General features: G+C 46.2%; 14 non-coding genes and 3 pseudogenes across 14 annotated transcripts; all 17 read left to right on the forward strand.

Moving 5' to 3' along the window:
* Positions 1–673: 673 nt before the first annotated feature.
* Positions 674–864, forward strand: LOC141157891 (U2 spliceosomal RNA). The gene has a single exon (XR_012247929.1). It is a non-coding gene; the product is annotated as a U2 spliceosomal RNA (small nuclear RNA).
* Positions 865–1982: 1118 nt separating this feature from the next.
* On the forward strand, positions 1983–2173 carry LOC141157892 (U2 spliceosomal RNA). The gene has a single exon (XR_012247930.1). It is a non-coding gene; the product is annotated as a U2 spliceosomal RNA (small nuclear RNA).
* A 1116-nt stretch (positions 2174–3289) lies between these two features.
* LOC141157894 (U2 spliceosomal RNA) lies at positions 3290–3480 on the forward strand. The gene has a single exon (XR_012247932.1). It is a non-coding gene; the product is annotated as a U2 spliceosomal RNA (small nuclear RNA).
* A 1115-nt stretch (positions 3481–4595) lies between these two features.
* On the forward strand, positions 4596–4786 carry LOC141157895 (U2 spliceosomal RNA). Its single transcript, XR_012247933.1, has one exon. It is a non-coding gene; the product is annotated as a U2 spliceosomal RNA (small nuclear RNA).
* A 1117-nt stretch (positions 4787–5903) lies between these two features.
* LOC141160368 (U2 spliceosomal RNA) lies at positions 5904–6019 on the forward strand (annotated as a pseudogene).
* A 524-nt stretch (positions 6020–6543) lies between these two features.
* Positions 6544–6726, forward strand: LOC141160093 (U2 spliceosomal RNA). The gene has a single exon (XR_012250079.1). It is a non-coding gene; the product is annotated as a U2 spliceosomal RNA (small nuclear RNA).
* Positions 6727–7841: 1115 nt separating this feature from the next.
* On the forward strand, positions 7842–8032 carry LOC141157896 (U2 spliceosomal RNA). The gene has a single exon (XR_012247934.1). It is a non-coding gene; the product is annotated as a U2 spliceosomal RNA (small nuclear RNA).
* A 1118-nt stretch (positions 8033–9150) lies between these two features.
* On the forward strand, positions 9151–9266 carry LOC141160352 (U2 spliceosomal RNA; annotated as a pseudogene).
* Positions 9267–9790: 524 nt separating this feature from the next.
* LOC141160083 (U2 spliceosomal RNA) lies at positions 9791–9972 on the forward strand. The gene has a single exon (XR_012250069.1). It is a non-coding gene; the product is annotated as a U2 spliceosomal RNA (small nuclear RNA).
* Positions 9973–11087: 1115 nt separating this feature from the next.
* Positions 11088–11278, forward strand: LOC141157897 (U2 spliceosomal RNA). Its single transcript, XR_012247935.1, has one exon. It is a non-coding gene; the product is annotated as a U2 spliceosomal RNA (small nuclear RNA).
* Positions 11279–12394: 1116 nt separating this feature from the next.
* Positions 12395–12510, forward strand: LOC141160353 (U2 spliceosomal RNA; annotated as a pseudogene).
* A 524-nt stretch (positions 12511–13034) lies between these two features.
* On the forward strand, positions 13035–13216 carry LOC141160084 (U2 spliceosomal RNA). Its single transcript, XR_012250070.1, has one exon. It is a non-coding gene; the product is annotated as a U2 spliceosomal RNA (small nuclear RNA).
* Positions 13217–14330: 1114 nt separating this feature from the next.
* On the forward strand, positions 14331–14521 carry LOC141157898 (U2 spliceosomal RNA). The gene has a single exon (XR_012247936.1). It is a non-coding gene; the product is annotated as a U2 spliceosomal RNA (small nuclear RNA).
* A 1116-nt stretch (positions 14522–15637) lies between these two features.
* LOC141157899 (U2 spliceosomal RNA) lies at positions 15638–15828 on the forward strand. The gene has a single exon (XR_012247937.1). It is a non-coding gene; the product is annotated as a U2 spliceosomal RNA (small nuclear RNA).
* Positions 15829–16946: 1118 nt separating this feature from the next.
* On the forward strand, positions 16947–17137 carry LOC141157900 (U2 spliceosomal RNA). Its single transcript, XR_012247938.1, has one exon. It is a non-coding gene; the product is annotated as a U2 spliceosomal RNA (small nuclear RNA).
* A 1120-nt stretch (positions 17138–18257) lies between these two features.
* LOC141157901 (U2 spliceosomal RNA) lies at positions 18258–18448 on the forward strand. The gene has a single exon (XR_012247939.1). It is a non-coding gene; the product is annotated as a U2 spliceosomal RNA (small nuclear RNA).
* A 1111-nt stretch (positions 18449–19559) lies between these two features.
* Positions 19560–19750, forward strand: LOC141157902 (U2 spliceosomal RNA). Its single transcript, XR_012247940.1, has one exon. It is a non-coding gene; the product is annotated as a U2 spliceosomal RNA (small nuclear RNA).
* Positions 19751–20099: the final 349 nt, after the last annotated feature.

Raw genomic sequence — 20099 nt, forward strand, 5'->3', positions numbered from 1 at the left:
CTTAAAATTTCTTTTTTGGTTTGCTACAATTCCTTTTCTGAAACGTTGTCTCCCTCTGCTGGAACACTGACTTCTTTCATTTAATGCCTGCAGACTATAAAAGAGAAACCAACCCAAAAAGTTTGGTTGATTAGTCTGTGGCATTCTTTTAAACTGTTGCTTATGGCGGTCTCTGTGAGCTTCTCAGTGACATTCAGCTATCCAGGTATCCCGCCTGCAGTAGACGGAATGTGGCAATGGAACGCTGGCTGCGCGTGTCATAACAGACTCTGAGCCTTTATATACCTGCGCACAGCAGCAGCCACCTTCAGTCTGCTGCTGGACAGCCAGCAGCAGCAGCAGCAGGAGAGGTAATTAATCAGCAACCCTCCTGCTAAGGGTAGACAGCTGCTCGTTCCACCCCCCCCCCCCCCGCCTTAATTGGCTCTCCTCCCTTCCAACGGTGTTGAGGCGGGTGGGAACAGCCGGGGGTTGAGGGTACTGTGCTAAAAGAGGTGGAGTTATGCAGATCTAAAACGCGTGGATTGCAGCAGCAGCAAGCCGAAAAGTGCAGGCATGTGAGGGATCTAGAGGTTGACAGCATGTCTTCTTAACGGGAGTCCAGGTGGCCATCTCCACAAATGGACTTTTCAGAATCCTTGGGTGGCACCGTAGTCGGAAACCAATTCTGGTTATCGCTTCTCGGCCTTTTGGCTAAGATCAAGTGTAGTATCTGTTCTTATCAGTTTAATATCTGATACGTCCCCTATCTGGGGACCATATATTAAATGGATTTTTAGAACAGGGAGATGGAAAAAGAGCTTGCTCTGTCCACTCCACGCATTGACCTGGTATTGCAGTATCTCCAGGACCGGTGCACCCCTTCTTTAATGCAGTTTCTAAAATCAGAAAGAATTGAATTCAATGCTTTTTGTTCATTTGGCTTGTTTGTCGGATTTTGGGATGGACTCTTTGGCTTTGCTTTTCTTCTCCTCATTGGATTTTTCATGTTAAAAGTTGCAGAAGCCAGATGACAAGCTCATTTTGGTTCAACTTCAGCAACTGTGCATTGCATTGCCATGTAATGTAATGCAATGCTATCTATCTAGCTCTCCCTCTATACTTCCTTTTGGATAAACAGACATATTAGGCAAGCATTTTGGAGCTTTCACCTAAATAACTACAGGTGGTGAGATAAGCTGCACAATATAATTCACCTTTCAGTATATTGTTGCACACACACCATCTATTTAGCAAATGCCCTTGTTATCAACAGCAGCCTTTTAAACTCACCTGAGCTAACAGGTATGTGAGCTGGTTACTCTGCTGCGCTTAAAATTTCTTTTTTGGTTTGCTACAATGCCTTTTCTGAAACGTTGTCTCCCTCTGCTGGAACACTGACTTCTTTCATTTAATGCCTGCAGACTATAAAAGAGAAACCAACCCAAAAAGTTTGGTTGATTAGTCTGTGGCATTCTTTTAAACTGTTGCTTATGGCGGTCTCTGTGAGCTTCTCAGTGACATTCAGCCATCCAGGTATCCCGCCTGCAGTAGACGGAATGTGGCAATGGAACGCTGGCTGCGCGTGTCATAATAGGCTCTGAGCCTTTATATACCTGCGCACAGCAGCAGCCACCTTCAGTCTGCTGCTGGACAGCCAGCAGCAGCAGCAGCAGGAGAGGTAATTAATCAGCAACCCTCCTGCTAAGGGTAGACAGCTGCTCGTTCCACCCACCCCCCCTCGCCTTAATTGGTTCTCCTCCCTTCCAACGGTGTTGAGGCGGGTGGGAACAGCCGGGGGTTGAGGGTACTGTGCTAAAAGAGGTGGAGTTATGCAGATCTAAAACGCGTGGATTGCAGCAGCAGCAAGCCGAAAAGTGCAGGCATGTGAGGGATCTAGAGGTTGACAGCATGTCTTCTTAACGGGAGTCCAGGTGGCCATCTCCACAAATGGACTTTTCAGAATCCTTGGGTGGCACCGTAGTCGGAAACCAATTCTGGTTATCGCTTCTCGGCCTTTTGGCTAAGATCAAGTGTAGTATCTGTTCTTATCAGTTTAATATCTGATACGTCCCCTATCTGGGGACCATATATTAAATGGATTTTTAGAACAGGGAGATGGAAAAAGAGCTTGCTCTGTCCACTCCACGCATTGACCTGGTATTGCAGTATCTCCAGGACCGGTGCACCCCTTCTTTAATGCAGTTTCTAAAATCAGAAAGAATTGAATTCAATGCTTTTTGTTCATTTGGCTTGTTTGTCGGATTTTGGGATGGACTCTTTGGCTTTGCTTTTCTTCTCATCATTGGATTTTTCATGTTAAAAGTTGCAGAAGCCAGATGACAAGCTCATTTTGGTTCAACTTCAGCAACTGTGCATTGCATTGCCATGTAATGTAATGCAATGCTATCTATCTAGCTCTCCCTCTATACTTCCTTTTGGATAAACAGACATATTAGGCAAGCATTTTGGAGCTTTCACCTAAATAACTACAGGTGGTGAGATAAGCTGCACAATATAATTGACCTTTCAGTATATTGTTGCACACACACCATCTATTTAGCAAATGCCCTTGTTATCAACAGCAGCCTTTTAAACTCACCTGAGCTAACAGGTATGTGAGCTGGTTACTCTGCTGCGCTTAAAATTTCTTTTTTGGTTTGCTACAATGCCTTTTCTGAAACGTTGTCTCCCTCTGCTGGAACACTGACTTCTTTCATTTAATGCCTGCAGACTATAAAAGAGAAACCAACCCAAAAAGTTTGGTTGATTAGTCTGTGGCATTCGTTTAAACTGTTGCTTATGGCGGTCTCTGTGAGCTTCTCAGTGACATTCAGCCATCCAGGTATCCCGCCTGCAGTAGACGGAATGTGGCAATGGAACGCTGGCTGCGCGTGTCATAATAGGCTCTGAGCCTTTGTATACCTGCGCACAGCAGCAGCCACCTTCAGTCTGCTGCTGGACAGCCAGCAGCAGCAGCAGCAGGAGAGGTAATTAATCAGCAACCCTCCTGCTAAGGGTAGACAGCTGCTCGTTCCCCCCCCCCCCCCGCCTTAATTGGTTCTCCTCCCTTCCAACGGTGTTGAGGCGGGTGGGAACAGCCGGGGGTTGAGGGTACTGTGCTAAAAGAGGTGGAGTTATGCAGATCTAAAACGCGTGGATTGCAGCAGCAGCAAGCCGAAAAGTGCAGGCATGTGAGGGATCTAGAGGTTGACAGCATGTCTTCTTAACGGGAGTCCAGGTGGCCATCTCCACAAATGGACTTTTCAGAATCCTTGGGTGGCACCGTAGTCGGAAACCAATTCTGGTTATCGCTTCTCGGCCTTTTGGCTAAGATCAAGTGTAGTATCTGTTCTTATCAGTTTAATATCTGATACGTCCCCTATCTGGGGACCATATATTAAATGGATTTTTAGAACAGGGAGATGGAAAAAGAGCTTGCTCTGTCCACTCCACGCATTGACCTGGTATTGCAGTATCTCCAGGACCGGTGCACCCCTTCTTTAATGCAGTTTCTAAAATCAGAAAGAATTGAATTCAATGCTTTTTGTTCATTTGGCTTGTTTGTCGGATTTTGGGATGGACTCTTTGGCTTTGCTTTTCTTCTCCTCATTGGATTTTTCATGTTAAAAGTTGCAGAAGCCAGATGACAAGCTCATTTTGGTTCAACTTCAGCAACTGTGCATTGCATTGCCATGTAATGTAATGCAATGCTATCTATCTAGCTCTCCCTCTATACTTTCTTTTGGATAAACAGACATATTAGGCAAGCATTTTGGAGCTTTCACCTAAATAACTACAGGTGGTGAGATAAGCTGCACAATATAATTGACCTTTCAGTATATTGTTGCACACACACCATCTATTTAGCAAATGCCCTTGTTATCAACAGCAGCCTTTTAAACTCACCTGAGCTAACAGGTATGTGAGCTGGTTACTCTGCTGCGCTTAAAATTTCTTTTTTGGTTTGCTACAATGCCTTTTCTGAAACGTTGTCTCCCTCTGCTGGAACACTGACTTCTTTCATTTAATGCCTGCAGACTATAAAAGAGAAACCAACCCAAAAAGTTTGGTTGATTAGTCTGTGGCATTCTTTTAAACTGTTGCTTATGGCGGTCTCTGTGAGCTTCTCAGTGACATTCAGCCATCCAGGTATCCCGCCTGCAGTAGACGGAATGTGGCAATGGAACGCTGGCTGCGCGTGTCATAATAGGCTCTGAGCCTTTATATACCTGCGCACAGCAGCAGCCACCTTCAGTCTGCTGCTGGACAGCCAGCAGCAGCAGCAGCAGGAGAGGTAATTAATCAGCAACCCTCCTGCTAAGGGTAGACAGCTGCTCGTTCCACCCCCCCCCCGCCTTAATTGGTTCTCCTCCCTTCCAACGGTGTTGAGGCGGGTGGGAACAGCCGGGGGTTGAGGGTACTGTGCTAAAAGAGGTGGAGTTATGCAGATCTAAAACGCGTGGATTGCAGCAGCAGCAAGCCGAAAAGTGCAGGCATGTGAGGGATCTAGAGGTTGACAGCATGTCTTCTTAACGGGAGTCCAGGTGGCCATCTCCACAAATGGACTTTTCAGAATCCTTGGGTGGCACCATAGTCGGAAACCAATTCTGGTTATCGCTTCTCGGCCTTTTGGCTAAGATCAAGTGTAGTATCTGTTCTTATCAGTTTAATATCTGATACGTCCCCTATCTGGGGACCATATATTAAATGGATTTTTAGAACAGGGAGATGGAAAAAGAGCTTGCTCTGTCCACTCCACGCATTGACCTGGTATTGCAGTATCTCCAGGACCGGTGCACCCCTTCTTTAATGCAGTTTCTAAAATCAGAAAGAATTGAATTCAATGCTTTTTGTTCATTTGGCTTGTTTGTCGGATTTTGGGATGGACTCTTTGGCTTTGCTTTTCTTCTCCTCATTGGATTTTTCATGTTAAAAGTTGCAGAAGCCAGATGACAAGCTCATTTTGGTTCAACTTCAGCAACTGTGCATTGCATTGCCATGTAATGTAATGCAATGCTATCTATCTAGCTCTCCCTCTATACTTCCTTTTGGATAAACAGACATATTAGGCAAGCATTTTGGAGCTTTCACCTAAATAACTACAGGTGGTGAGATAAGCTGCACAATATAATTGACCTTTCAGTATATTGTTGCACACACACCATCTATTTAGCAAATGCCCTTGTTATCAACAGCAGCCTTTTAAACTCACCTGAGCTAACAGGTATGTGAGCTGGTTACTCTGCTGCGCTTAAAATTTCTTTTTTGGTTTGCTACAATGCCTTTTCTGAAACGTTGTCTCCCTCTGCTGGAACACTGACTTCTTTCATTTAATGCCTGCAGACTATAAAAGAGAAACCAACCCAGAAAGTTTGGTTGATTAGTCTGTGGCATTCTTTTAAACTGTTGCTTATGGCGGTCTCTGTGAGCTTCTCAGTGACATTCAGCCATCCAGGTATCCCGCCTGCAGTAGACGGAATGTGGCAATGGAACGCTGGCTGCGCGTGTCATAATAGGCTCTGAGCCTTTATATACCTGCGCACAGCAGCAGCCACCTTCAGTCTGCTGCTGGACAGCCAGCAGCAGCAGCAGCAGGAGAGGTAATTAATCAGCAACCCTCCTGCTAAGGGTAGACAGCTGCTCGTTCCACCCCCCCCCCCCGCCTTAATTGGTTCTCCTCCCTTCCAACGGTGTTGAGGCGGGTGGGAACAGCCGGGGGTTGAGGGTACTGTGCTAAAAGAGGTGGAGTTATGCAGATCTAAAACGCGTGGATTGCAGCAGCAGCAAGCCGAAAAGTGCAGGCATGTGAGGGATCTAGAGGTTGACAGCATGTCTTCTTAATGGGAGTCCAGGTGGCCATCTCCACAAATGGACTTTTCAGAATCCTTGGGTGGCACCGTAGTCGGAAACCAATTCTGGTTATCGCTTCTCGGCCTTTTGGCTAAGATCAAGTGTAGTATCTTTTGAAAAGGCAGTTTTGTCCTTGGGCTGCCCTAGTAAATTGATGCATATTACACACTGGTTTGGTGCACTTGCTAGTACGCCAGGTGGCTCATAGAGTTATCTGATGGAAAACATGGCCCTCCAGGATCGAAGTCACTAGGCTGGGTAAGTGTGAGGGCTTTGGAGCAATGTGCCCCAGGAGTAGGCGCCCTGGTGGGAGTCCAAGCTTACTGGGGCTGGGAACCCCAGAAAGACTTGGCTTCGTAGCACGCCGCACCTTTGCCAATCATACTTTCTGAGCAACCCCCCCTATTCCTGGCCTCCGGGCTAGGAAGGGGAATTTTTATAAACCCGGTCGGAGGTCCGGTCAGCTTTGGGCTGAGAAACCAACACAGGCTCCAGCTCCACTAGGGTGGCAGCCTAGATGGAAGCTGGGAGCACGAAAACGGCTCTTCTCCGGCTTCGGCTAGGGAGAGCATCGGAGATCCCTGACCCTCGCTGTGGCCTTCTGGCTCAGAGGGATGGGGATGGTTTATTGGGGACCCTCTCCTCCGGGAAGGGTCCACATGAATCCTCGCCTCGTGCGCTGTTTTGGTGTGACTTCGGTCACATTTTTCAGTGCCTTGGATGCAGCTTCAATCAAAAAAATCTGTTCTTATCAGTTTAATATCTGATACGTCCCCTATCTGGGGACCATATATTAAATGGATTTTTAGAACAGGGAGATGGAAAAAGAGCTTGCTCTGTCCACTCCACGCATTGACCTGGTATTGCAGTATCTCCAGGACCGGTGCACCCCTTCTTTAATGCAGTTTCTAAAATCAGAAAGAATTGAATTCAATGCTTTTTGTTCATTTGGCTTGTTTGTCGGATTTTGGGATGGACTCTTTGGCTTTGCTTTTCTTCTCCTCATTGGATTTTTCATGTTAAAAGTTGCAGAAGCCAGATGACAAGCTCATTTTGGTTCAACTTCAGCAACTGTGCATTGCATTGCCATGTAATGTAACGCAATGCTATCTATCTAGCTCTCCCTCTATACTTCCTTTTGGATAAACAGACATATTAGGCAAGCATTTTGGAGCTTTCACCTAAATAACTACAGGTGGTGAGATAAGCTGCACAATATAATTGACCTTTCAGTATATTGTTGCACACACACCATCTATTTAGCAAATGCCCTTGTTATCAACAGCAGCCTTTTAAACTCACCTGAGCTAACAGGTATGTGAGCTGGTTACTCTGCTGCGCTTAAAATTTCTTTTTTGGTTTGCTACAATGCCTTTTCTGAAACGTTGTCTCCCTCTGCTGGAACACTGACTTCTTTCATTTAATGCCTGCAGACTATAAAAGAGAAACCAACCCAAAAAGTTTGGTTGATTAGTCTGTGGCATTCTTTTAAACTGTTGCTTATGGCGGTCTCTGTGAGCTTCTCAGTGACATTCAGCCATCCAGGTATCCCGCCTGCAGTAGACGGAATGTGGCAATGGAACGCTGGCTGCGCGTGTCATAATAGGCTCTGAGCCTTTATATACCTGCGCACAGCAGCAGCCACCTTCAGTCTGCTGCTGGACAGCCAGCAGCAGCAGCAGCAGGAGAGGTAATTAATCAGCAACCCTCCTGCTAAGGGTAGACAGCTGCTCGTTCCACCCCCCCCCCGCCTTAATTGGTTCTCCTCCCTTCCAACGGTGTTGAGGCGGGTGGGAACAGCCGGGGGTTGAGGGTACTGTGCTAAAAGAGGTGGAGTTATGCAGATCTAAAACGCGTGGATTGCAGCAGCAGCAAGCCGAAAAGTGCAGGCATGTGAGGGATCTAGAGGTTGACAGCATGTCTTCGTAACGGGAGTCCAGGTGGCCATCTCCACAAATGGACTTTTCAGAATCCTTGGGTGGCACCGTAGTCGGAAACCAATTCTGGTTATCGCTTCTCGGCCTTTTGGCTAAGATCAAGTGTAGTATCTGTTCTTATCAGTTTAATATCTGATACGTCCCCTATCTGGGGACCATATATTAAATGGATTTTTAGAACAGGGAGATGGAAAAAGAGCTTGCTCTGTCCACTCCACGCATTGACCTGGTATTGCAGTATCTCCAGGACCGGTGCACCCCTTCTTTAATGCAGTTTCTAAAATCAGAAAGAATTGAATTCAATGCTTTTTGTTCATTTGGCTTGTTTGTCGGATTTTGGGATGGACTCTTTGGCTTTGCTTTTCTTCTCCTCATTGGATTTTTCATGTTAAAAGTTGCAGAAGCCAGATGACAAGCTCATTTTGGTTCAACTTCAGCAACTGTGCATTGCATTGCCATGTAATGTAATGCAATGCTATCTATCTAGCTCTCCCTCTATACTTCCTTTTGGATAAACAGACATATTAGGCAAGCATTTTGGAGCTTTCACCTACATAACTACAGGTGGTGAGATAAGCTGCACAATATAATTGACCTTTCAGTATATTGTTGCACACACACCATCTATTTAGCAAATGCCCTTGTTATCAACAGCAGCCTTTTAAACTCACCTGAGCTAACAGGTATGTGAGCTGGTTACTCTGCTGCGCTTAAAATTTCTTTTTTGGTTTGCTACAATGCCTTTTCTGAAACATTGTCTCCCTCTGCTGGAACACTGACTTCTTTCATTTAATGCCTGCAGACTATAAAAGAGAAACCAACCCAAAAAGTTTGGTTGATTAGTCTGTGGCATTCTTTTAAACTGTTGCTTATGGCGGTCTCTGTGAGCTTCTCAGTGACATTCAGCCATCCAGGTATCCCGCCTGCAGTAGACAGAATGTGGCAATGGAACGCTGGCTGTGCGTGTCATAATAGGCTCTGAGCCTTTATATACCTGCGCACAGCAGCAGCCACCTTCAGTCTGCTGCTGGACAGCCAGCAGCAGCAGCAGCAGGAGAGGTAATTAATCAGCAACCCTCCTGCTAAGGGCAGACAGCTGCTCGTTCCACCCCCCCCCCCCCGCCTTAATTGGTTCTCCTCCCTTCCAACGGTGGTGAGGCGGGTGGGAACAGCCGGGGGTTGAGGGTACTGTGCTAAAAGAGGTGGAGTTATGCAGATCTAAAATGCGTGGATTGCAGCAGCAGCAAGCCGAAAAGTGCAGGCATGTGAGGGATCTAGAGGTTGACAGCATGTCTTCTTAACGGGAGTCCAGGTGGCCATCTCCACAAATGGACTTTTCAGAATCCTTGGGTGGCACCGTAGTCGGAAACCAATTCTGGTTATCGCTTCTCGGCCTTTTGGCTAAGATCAAGTGTAGTATCTTTTGAAAAGGCAGTTTTGTCCTTGGGCTGCCCTAGTAAATTGATGCATATTACACACTGGTTTGGTGCACTTGTTAGTACGCCAGGTGGCTCATAGAGTTATCTGATGGAAAACATGGCCCTCCAGGATCGAAGTCACTAGGCTGGGTAAGTGTGAGGGCTTTGGAGCAATGTGCCCCAGGAGTAGGCGCCCTGGTGGGAGTCCAAGCTTACTGGGACTGGGAACCCCAGAAAGACTTGGCTTCGTAGCACGCCGCACCTTTGCCAATCATACTTTCTGAGCAACCCCCCCTATTCCTGGCCTCCGGGCTAGGAAGGGGAATTTTTATAAACCCGGTCGGAGGTCCGGTCAGCTTTGGGCTGAGAAACCAACACAGGCTCCAGCTCCACTAGGGTGGCAGCCTAGATGGAAGCTGGGAGCACGAAAACAGCTCTTCTCCGGCTTCGGCTAGGGAGAGCATCGGAGATCCCTGACCCTCGCTGTGGCCTTCTGGCTCGGAGGGATGGGGATGGTTTATTGGGGATCCTCTCCTCCGGGAAGGGTCCACATGAATCCTCGCCTCGTGCGCTGTTTTGGTGTGACTTCGGTCACATTTTTCAGTGCCTTGGATGCAGCTTCAATCAAAAAATCTGTTCTTATCAGTTTAATATCTGATACGTCCCCTATCTGGGGACCATATATTAAATGGATTTTTAGAACAGGGAGATGGAAAAAGAGCTTGCTCTGTCCACTCCACGCATTGACCTGGTATTGCAGTATCTCCAGGACCGGTGCACCCCTTCTTTAATGCAGTTTCTAAAATCAGAAAGAATTGAATTCAATGCTTTTTGTTCATTTGGCTTGTTTGTCGGATTTTGGGATGGACTCTTTGGCTTTGCTTTTCTTCTCCTCATTGGATTTTTCATGTTAAAAGTTGCAGAAGCCAGATGACAAGCTCATTTTGGTTCAACTTCAGCAACTGTGCATTGCATTGCCATGTAATGTAATGCAATGCTATCTATCTAGCTCTCCCTCTATACTTCCTTTTGGATAAACAGACATATTAGGCAAGCATTTTGGAGCTTTCACCTAAATAACTACAGGTGGTGAGATAAGCTGCACAATATAATTGACCTTTCAGTATATTGTTGCACACACACCATCTATTTAGCAAATGCCCTTGTTATCAACAGCAGCCTTTTAAACTCACCTGAGCTAACAGGTATGTGAGCTGGTTACTCTGCTGCGCTTAAAATTTCTTTTTTGGTTTGCTACAATGCCTTTTCTGAAACGTTGTCTCCCTCTGCTGGAACACTGACTTCTTTCATTTAATGCCTGCAGACTATAAAAGAGAAACCAACCCAAAAAGTTTGGTTGATTAGTCTGTGGCATTCTTTTAAACTGTTGCTTATGGCGGTCTCTGTGAGCTTCTCAGTGACATTCAGCCATCCAGGTATCCCGCCTGCAGTAGACGGAATGTGGCAATGGAACGCTGGCTGCGCGTGTCATAATAGGCTCTGAGCCTTTATATACCTGCGCACAGCAGCAGCCACCTTCAGTCTGCTGCTGGACAGCCAGCAGCAGCAGCAGCAGGAGAGGTAATTAATCAGCAACCCTCCTGCTAAGGGTAGACAGCTGCTCGTTCCACCCCCCCCCCGCCTTAATTGGTTCTCCTCCCTTCCAACGGTGTTGAGGCGGGTGGGAACAGCCGGGGGTTGAGGGTACTGTGCTAAAAGAGGTGGAGTTATGCAGATCTAAAACGCGTGGATTGCAGCAGCAGCAAGCCGAAAAGTGCAGGCATGTGAGGGATCTAGAGGTTGACAGCATGTCTTCGTAACGGGAGTCCAGGTGGCCATCTCCACAAATGGACTTTTCAGAATCCTTGGGTGGCACCGTAGTCGGAAACCAATTCTGGTTATCGCTTCTCGGCCTTTTGGCTAAGATCAAGTGTAGTATCTGTTCTTATCAGTTTAATATCTGATACGTCCCCTATCTGGGGACCATATATTAAATGGATTTTTAGAACAGGGAGATGGAAAAAGAGCTTGCTCTGTCCACTCCACGCATTGACCTGGTATTGCAGTATCTCCAGGACCGGTGCACCCCTTCTTTAATGCAGTTTCTAAAATCAGAAAGAATTGAATTCAATGCTTTTTGTTCATTTGGCTTGTTTGTCGGATTTTGGGATGGACTCTTTGGCTTTGCTTTTCTTCTCCTCATTGGATTTTTCATGTTAAAAGTTGCAGAAGCCAGATGACAAGCTCATTTTGGTTCAACTTCAGCAACTGTGCATTGCATTGCCATGTAATGTAATGCAATGCTATCTATCTAGCTCTCCCTCTATACTTCCTTTTGGATAAACAGACATATTAGGCAAGCATTTTGGAGCTTTCACCTACATAACTACAGGTGGTGAGATAAGCTGCACAATATAATTGACCTTTCAGTATATTGTTGCACACACACCATCTATTTAGCAAATGCCCTTGTTATCAACAGCAGCCTTTTAAACTCACCTGAGCTAACAGGTATGTGAGCTGGTTACTCTGCTGCGCTTAAAATTTCTTTTTTGGTTTGCTACAATGCCTTTTCTGAAACATTGTCTCCCTCTGCTGGAACACTGACTTCTTTCATTTAATGCCTGCAGACTATAAAAGAGAAACCAACCCAAAAAGTTTGGTTGATTAGTCTGTGGCATTCTTTTAAACTGTTGCTTATGGCGGTCTCTGTGAGCTTCTCAGTGACATTCAGCCATCCAGGTATCCCGCCTGCAGTAGACGGAATGTGGCAATGGAACGCTGGCTGTGCGTGTCATAATAGGCTCTGAGCCTTTATATACCTGCGCACAGCAGCAGCCACCTTCAGTCTGCTGCTGGACAGCCAGCAGCAGCAGCAGCAGGAGAGGTAATTAATCAGCAACCCTCCTGCTAAGGGCAGACAGCTGCTCGTTCCACCCCCCCCCCCGCCTTAATTGGTTCTCCTCCCTTCCAACGGTGGTGAGGCGGGTGGGAACAGCCGGGGGTTGAGGGTACTGTGCTAAAAGAGGTGGAGTTATGCAGATCTAAAATGCGTGGATTGCAGCAGCAGCAAGCCGAAAAGTGCAGGCATGTGAGGGATCTAGAGGTTGACAGCATGTCTTCTTAACGGGAGTCCAGGTGGCCATCTCCACAAATGGACTTTTCAGAATCCTTGGGTGGCACCGTAGTCGGAAACCAATTCTGGTTATCGCTTCTCGGCCTTTTGGCTAAGATCAAGTGTAGTATCTTTTGAAAAGGCAGTTTTGTCCTTGGGCTGCCCTAGTAAATTGATGCATATTACACACTGGTTTGGTGCACTTGTTAGTACGCCAGGTGGCTCATAGAGTTATCTGATGGAAAACATGGCCCTCCAGGATCGAAGTCACTAGGCTGGGTAAGTGTGAGGGCTTTGGAGCAATGTGCCCCAGGAGTAGGCGCCCTGGTGGGAGTCCAAGCTTACTGGGACTGGGAACCCCAGAAAGACTTGGCTTCGTAGCACGCCGCACCTTTGCCAATCATACTTTCTGAGCAACCCCCCCTATTCCTGGCCTCCGGGCTAGGAAGGGGAATTTTTATAAACCCGGTCGGAGGTCCGGTCAGCTTTGGGCTGAGAAACCAACACAGGCTCCAGCTCCACTAGGGTGGCAGCCTAGATGGAAGCTGGGAGCACGAAAACAGCTCTTCTCCGGCTTCGGCTAGGGAGAGCATCGGAGATCCCTGACCCTCGCTGTGGCCTTCTGGCTCGGAGGGATGGGGATGGTTTATTGGGGATCCTCTCCTCCGGGAAGGGTCCACATGAATCCTCGCCTCGTGCGCTGTTTTGGTGTGACTTCGGTCACATTTTTCAGTGCCTTGGATGCAGCTTCAATCAAAAAATCTGTTCTTATCAGTTTAATATCTGATACGTCCCCTATCTGGGGACCATATATTAAATGGATTTTTAGAACAGGGAGATGGAAAAAGAGCTTGCTCTGTCCACTCCACGCATTGACCTGGTATTGCAGTATCTCCAGGACCGGTGCACCCCTTCTTTAATGCAGTTTCTAAAATCAGAAAGAATTGAATTCAATGCTTTTTGTTCATTTGGCTTGTTTGTCGGATTTTGGGATGGACTCTTTGGCTTTGCTTTTCTTCTCCTCATTGGATTTTTCATGTTAAAAGTTGCAGAAGCCAGATGACAAGCTCATTTTGGTTCAACTTCAGCAACTGTGCATTGCATTGCCATGTAATGTAATGCAATGCTATCTATCTAGCTCTCCCTCTATACTTCCTTTTGGATAAACAGACATATTAGGCAAGCATTTTGGAGCTTTCACCTAAATAACTACAGGTGGTGAGATAAGCTGCACAATATAATTGACCTTTCAGTATATTGTTGCACACACACCATCTATTTAGCAAATGCCCTTGTTATCAACAGCAGCCTTTTAAACTCACCTGAGCTAACAGGTATGTGAGCTGGTTACTCTGCTGCGCTTAAAATTTCTTTTTTGGTTTGCTACAATGCCTTTTCTGAAACGTTGTCTTCCTCTGCTGGAACACTGACTTCTTTCATTTAATGCCTGCAGACTATAAAAGAGAAACCAACCCAAAAAGTTTGGTTGATTAGTCTGTGGCATTCTTTTAAACTGTTGCTTATGGCGGTCTCTGTGAACTTCTCAGTGACATTCAGCCATCCAGGTATCCCGCCTGCAGTAGACGGAATGTGGCAATGGAACGCTGGCTGCGCGTGTCATAATAGGCTCTGAGCCTTTATATACCTGCGCACAGCAGCAGCCACCTTCAGTCTGCTGCTGGACAGCCAGCAGCAGCAGCAGCAGGAGAGGTAATTAATCAGCAACCCTCCTGCTAAGGGTAGACAGCTGCTCGTTCCACCCCCCCCCGCCTTAATTGGTTCTCCTCCCTTCCAACGGTGTTGAGGCGGGTGGGAACAGCCGGGGGTTGAGGGTACTGTGCTAAAAGAGGTGGAGTTATGCAGATCTAAAACGCGTGGATTGCAGCAGCAGCAAGCCGAAAAGTGCAGGCATGTGAGGGATCTAGAGGTTGACAGCATGTCTTCTTAACGGGAGTCCAGGTGGCCATCTCCACAAATGGACTTTTCAGAATCCTTGGGTGGCACCGTAGTCGGAAACCAATTCTGGTTATCGCTTCTCGGCCTTTTGGCTAAGATCAAGTGTAGTATCTGTTCTTATCAGTTTAATATCTGATACGTCCCCTATCTGGGGACCATATATTAAATGGATTTTTAGAACAGGGAGATGGAAAAAGAGCTTGCTCTGTCCACTCCACGCATTGACCTGGTATTGCAGTATCTCCAGGACCGGTGCACCCCTTCTTTAATGCAGTTTCTAAAATCAGAAAGAATTGAATTCAATGCTTTTTGTTCATTTGGCTTGTTTGTCGGATTTTGGGATGGACTCTTTGGCTTTGCTTTTCTTCTCCTCATTGGATTTTTCATGTTAAAAGTTGCAGAAGCCAGATGACAAGCTCATTTTGGTTCAACTTCAGCAACTGTGCATTGCATTGCCATGTAATGTAATGCAATGCTATCTATCTAGCTCTCCCTCTATACTTCCTTTTGGATAAACAGACATATTAGGCAAGCATTTTGGAGCTTTCACCTAAATAACTACAGGTGGTGAGATAAGCTGCACAATATAATTGACCTTTCAGTATATTGTTGCACACACACCATCTATTTAGCAAATGCCCTTGTTATCAACAGCAGCCTTTTAAACTCACCTGAGCTAACAGGTATGTGAGCTGGTTACTCTGCTGCGCTTAAAATTTCTTTTTTGGTTTGCTACAATGCCTTTTCTGAAACGTTGTCTCCCTCTGCTGGAACACTGACTTCTTTCATTTAATGCCTGCAGACTATAAAAGAGAAACCAACCCAAAAAGTTTGGTTGATTAGTCTGTGGCATTCTTTTAAACTGTTGCTTATGGCGGTCTCTGTGAGCTTCTCAGTGACATTCAGCCATCCAGGTATCCCGCCTGCAGTAGACGGAATGTGGCAATGGAACGCTGGCTGCGCGTGTCATAATAGGCTCTGAGCCTTTATATACCTGCGCACAGCAGCAGCCACCTTCAGTCTGCTGCTGGACAGCCAGCAGCAGCAGCAGCAGGAGAGGTAATTAATCAGCAACCCTCCTGCTAAGGGTAGACAGCTGCTCGTTCCACCCCCCCCCCCGCCTTAATTGGTTCTCCTCCCTTCCAACGGTGTTGAGGCGGGTGGGAACAGCCGGGGGTTGAGGGTACTGTGCTAAAAGAGGTGGAGTTATGCAGATCTAAAACGCGTGGATTGCAGCAGCAGCAAGCCGAAAAGTGCAGGCATGTGAGGGATCTAGAGGTTGACAGCATGTCTTCTTAACGGGAGTCCAGGTGGCCATCTCCACAAATGGACTTTTCAGAATCCTTGGGTGGCACCGTAGTCGGAAACCAATTCTGGTTATCGCTTCTCGGCCTTTTGGCTAAGATCAAGTGTAGTATCTGTTCTTATCAGTTTAATATCTGATACGTCCCCTATCTGGGGACCATATATTAAATGGATTTTTAGAACAGGGAGATGGAAAAAGAGCTTGCTCTGTCCACTCCACGCATTGACCTGGTATTGCAGTATCTCCAGGACCGGTGCACCCCTTCTTTAATGCAGTTTCTAAAATCAGAAAGAATTGAATTCAATGCTTTTTGTTCATTTGGCTTGTTTGTCGGATTTTGGGATGGACTCTTTGGCTTTGCTTTTCTTCTCCTCATTGGATTTTTCATGTTAAAAGTTGCAGAAGCCAGATGACAAGCTCATTTTGGTTCAACTTCAGCAACTGTGCATTGCATTGCCATGTAATGTAATGCAATGCTATCTATCTAGCTCTCCCTCTATACTTCCTTTTGGATAAACAGACATATTAGGCAAGCATTTTGGAGCTTTCACCTAAATAACTACAGGTGGTGAGATAAGCTGCACAATATAATTGACCTTTCAGTATATTGTTGCACACACACCATCTATTTAGCAAATGCCCTTGTTATCAACAGCAGCCTTTTAAACTCACCTGAGCTAACAGGTATGTGAGCTGGTTACTCTGCTGCGCTTAAAATTTCTTTTTTGGTTTGCTACAATGCCTTTTCTGAAACGTTGTCTCCCTCTGCTGGAACACTGACTTCTTTCATTTAATGCCTGCAGACTATAAAAGAGAAACCAACCCAAAAAGTTTGGTTGATTAGTCTGTGGCATTCTTTTAAACTGTTGCTTATGGCGGTCTCTGTGAGCTTCTCAGTGACATTCAGCCATCCAGGTATCCCGCCTGCAGTAGACGGAATGTGGCAATGGAACGCTGGCTGCGCGTGTCATAATAGGCTCTGAGCCTTTATATACCTGCGCACAGCAGCAGCCACCTTCAGTCTGCTGCTGGACAGCCAGCAGCAGCAGCAGCAGGAGAGGTAATTAATCAGCAACCCTCCTGCTAAGGGTAGACAGCTGCTCGTTCCACCCCCCCCCCCCCGCCTTAATTGGTTCTCCTCCCTTCCAACGTTGTTGAGGCGGGTGGGAACAGCCGGGGGTTGAGGGTACTGTGCTAAAAGAGGTGGAGTTATGCAGATCTAAAACGCGTGGATTGCAGCAGCAGCAAGCCGAAAAGTGCAGGCATGTGAGGGATCTAGAGGTTGACAGCATGTCTTCTTAACGGGAGTCCAGGTGGCCATCTCCACAAATGGACTTTTCAGAATCCTTGGGTGGCACCGTAGTCGGAAACCAATTCTGGTTATCGCTTCTCGGCCTTTTGGCTAAGATCAAGTGTAGTATCTGTTCTTATCAGTTTAATATCTGATACGTCCCCTATCTGGGGACCATATATTAAATGGATTTTTAGAACAGGGAGATGGAAAAAGAGCTTGCTCTGTCCACTCCACGCATTGACCTGGTATTGCAGTATCTCCAGGACCGGTGCACCCCTTCTTTAATGCAGTTTCTAAAATCAGAAAGAATTGAATTCAATGCTTTTTGTTCATTTGGCTTGTTTGTCGGATTTTGGGATGGACTCTTTGGCTTTGCTTTTCTTCTCCTCATTGGATTTTTCATGTTAAAAGTTGCAGAAGCCAGATGACAAGCTCATTTTGGTTCAACTTCAGCAACTGTGCATTGCATTGCCATGTAATGTAATGCAATGCTATCTATCTAGCTCTCCCTCTATACTTCCTTTTGGATAAACAGACATATTAGGCAAGCATTTTGGAGCTTTCACCTAAATAACTACAGGTGGTGAGATAAGCTGCACAATATAATTGACCTTTCAGTATATTGTTGCACACACACCATCTATTTAGCAAATGCCCTTGTTATCAACAGCAGCCTTTTAAACTCACCTGAGCTAACAGGTATGTGAGCTGGTTACTCTGCTGCGCTTAAAATTTCTTTTTTGGTTTGCTACAATGCCTTTTCTGAAACGTTGTCTCCCTCTGCTGGAACACTGACTTCTTTCATTTAATGCCTGCAGACTATAAAAGAGAAACCAACCCAAAAAGTTTGGTTGATTAGTCTGTGGCATTCTTTTAAACTGTTGCTTATGGCGGTCTCTGTGAGCTTCTCAGTGACATTCAGCCATCCAGGTATCCCGCCTGCAGTAGACGGAATGTGGCAATGGAACGCTGGCTGCGCGTGTCATAATAGGCTCTGAGCCTTTATATACCTCCGCACAGCAGCAGCCACCTTCAGTCTGCTGCTGGACAGCCAGCAGCAGCAGCAGCAGGAGAGGTAATTAATCAGCAACCCTCCTGCTAAGGGTAGACAGCTGCTCGTTCCACCCCCCCCCCCCCCGCCTTAATTGGTTCTCCTCCCTTCCAACGGTGTTGAGGCGGGTGGGAACAGCCGGGGGTTCAGGGTACTGTGCTAAAAGAGGTGGAGTTATGCAGATCTAAAACGCGTGGATTGCAGCAGCAGCAAGCCGAAAAGTGCAGGCATGTGAGGGATCTAGAGGTTGACAGCATGTCTTCTTAACGGGAGTCCAGGTGGCCATCTCCACAAATGGACTTTTCAGAATCCTTGGGTGGCACCGTAGTCGGAAAACCAATTCTGGTTATCGCTTCTCGGCCTTTTGGCTAAGATCAAGTGTAGTATCTGTTCTTATCAGTTTAATATCTGATACGTCCCCTATCTGGGGACCATATATTAAATGGATTTTTAGAACAGGGAGATGGAAAAAGAGCTTGCTCTGTCCACTCCACGCATTGACCTGGTATTGCAGTATCTCCAGGACCGGTGCACCCCTTCTTTAATGCAGTTTCTAAAATCAGAAAGAATTGAATTCAATGCTTTTTGTTCATTTGGCTTGTTTGTCGGATTTTGGGATGGACTCTTTGGCTTTGCTTTTCTTCTCCTCATTGGATTTTTCATGTTAAAAGTTGCAGAAGCCAGATGACAAGCTCATTTTGGTTCAACTTCAGCAACTGTGCATTGCATTGCCATGTAATGTAATGCAATGCTATCTATCTAGCTCTCCCTCTATACTTCCTTTTGGATAAACAGACATATTAGGCAAGCATTTTGGAGCTTTCACCTAAATAACTACAGGTGGTGAGATAAGCTGCACAATATAATTGACCTTTCAGTATATTGTTGCACACACACCATCTATTTAGCAAATGCCTTTGTTATCAACAGCAGCCTTTTAAACTCACCTGAGCTAACAGGTATGTGCGCTGGTTACTCTGCTGCGCTTAAAATTTCTTTTTTGGTTTGCTACAATGCCTTTTCTGAAACGTTGTCTCCCTCTGCTGGAACACTGACTTCTTTCATTTAATGCCTGCAGACTATAAAAGAGAAACCAACCCAAAAAGTTTGGTTGATTAGTCTGTGGCATTCTTTTAAACTGTTGCTTATGGCGGTCTCTGTGAGCTTCTCAGTGACATTCAGCCATCCAGGTATCCCGCCTGCAGTAGACGGAATGTGGCAATGGAACGCTGGCTGCGCGTGTCATAATAGGCTCTGAGCCTTTATATACCTGCGCACAGCAGCAGCCTCCTTCAGTCTGCTGCTGGACAGCCAGCAGCAGCAGCAGGAGAGGTAATTAATCAGCAACCCTCCTGCTAAGGGTAGACAGCTGCTCGTTCCACCCCCCCCCGCCTTAATTGGTTCTCCTCCCTTCCAACGGTGTTGAGGCGGGTGGGAACAGCCGGGGGTTGAGGGTACTGTGCTAAAAGAGGTGGAGTTATGCAGATCTAAAACGCGTGGATTGCAGCAGCAGCAAGCCGAAAAGTGCAGGCATGTGAGGGATCTAGAGGTTGACAGCATGTCTTCTTAACGGGAGTCCAGGTGGCCATCTCCACAAATGGACTTTTCAGAATCCTTGGGTGGCACCGTAGTCGGAAACCAATTCTGGTTATCGCTTCTCGGCCTTTTGGCTAAGATCAAGTGTAGTATCTGTTCTTATCAGTTTAATATCTGATACGTCCCCTATCTGGGGACCATATATTAAATGGATTTTTAGAACAGGGAGATGGAAAAAGAGCTTGCTCTGTCCACTCCACGCATTGACCTGGTATTGCAGTATCTCCAGGACCGGTGCACCCCTTCTTTAATGCAGTTTCTAAAATCAGAAAGAATTGAATTCAATGCTTTTTGTTCATTTGGCTTGTTTGTCGGATTTTGGGATGGACTCTTTGGCTTTGCTTTTCTTCTCCTCATTGGATTTTTCATGTTAAAAGTTGCAGAAGCCAGATGACAAGCTCATTTTGGTTCAACTTCAGCAACTGTGCATTGCATTGCCATGTAATGTAATGCAATGCTATCTATCTAGCTCTCCCTCTATACTTCCTTTTGGATAAACAGACATATTAGGCAAGCATTTTGGAGCTTTCACCTAAATAACTACAGGTGGTGAGATAAGCTGCACAATATAATTGACCTTTCAGTATATTGTTG

This window comes from Phyllobates terribilis, unplaced genomic scaffold, assembly GCF_046119375.1.
Source record: "Phyllobates terribilis strain yellow unplaced genomic scaffold, ASM4611937v1 Scaffold_8__6_contigs__length_399053987, whole genome shotgun sequence".
In the NCBI taxonomy this organism is placed as follows: Eukaryota; Metazoa; Chordata; class Amphibia; order Anura; family Dendrobatidae; genus Phyllobates; species Phyllobates terribilis.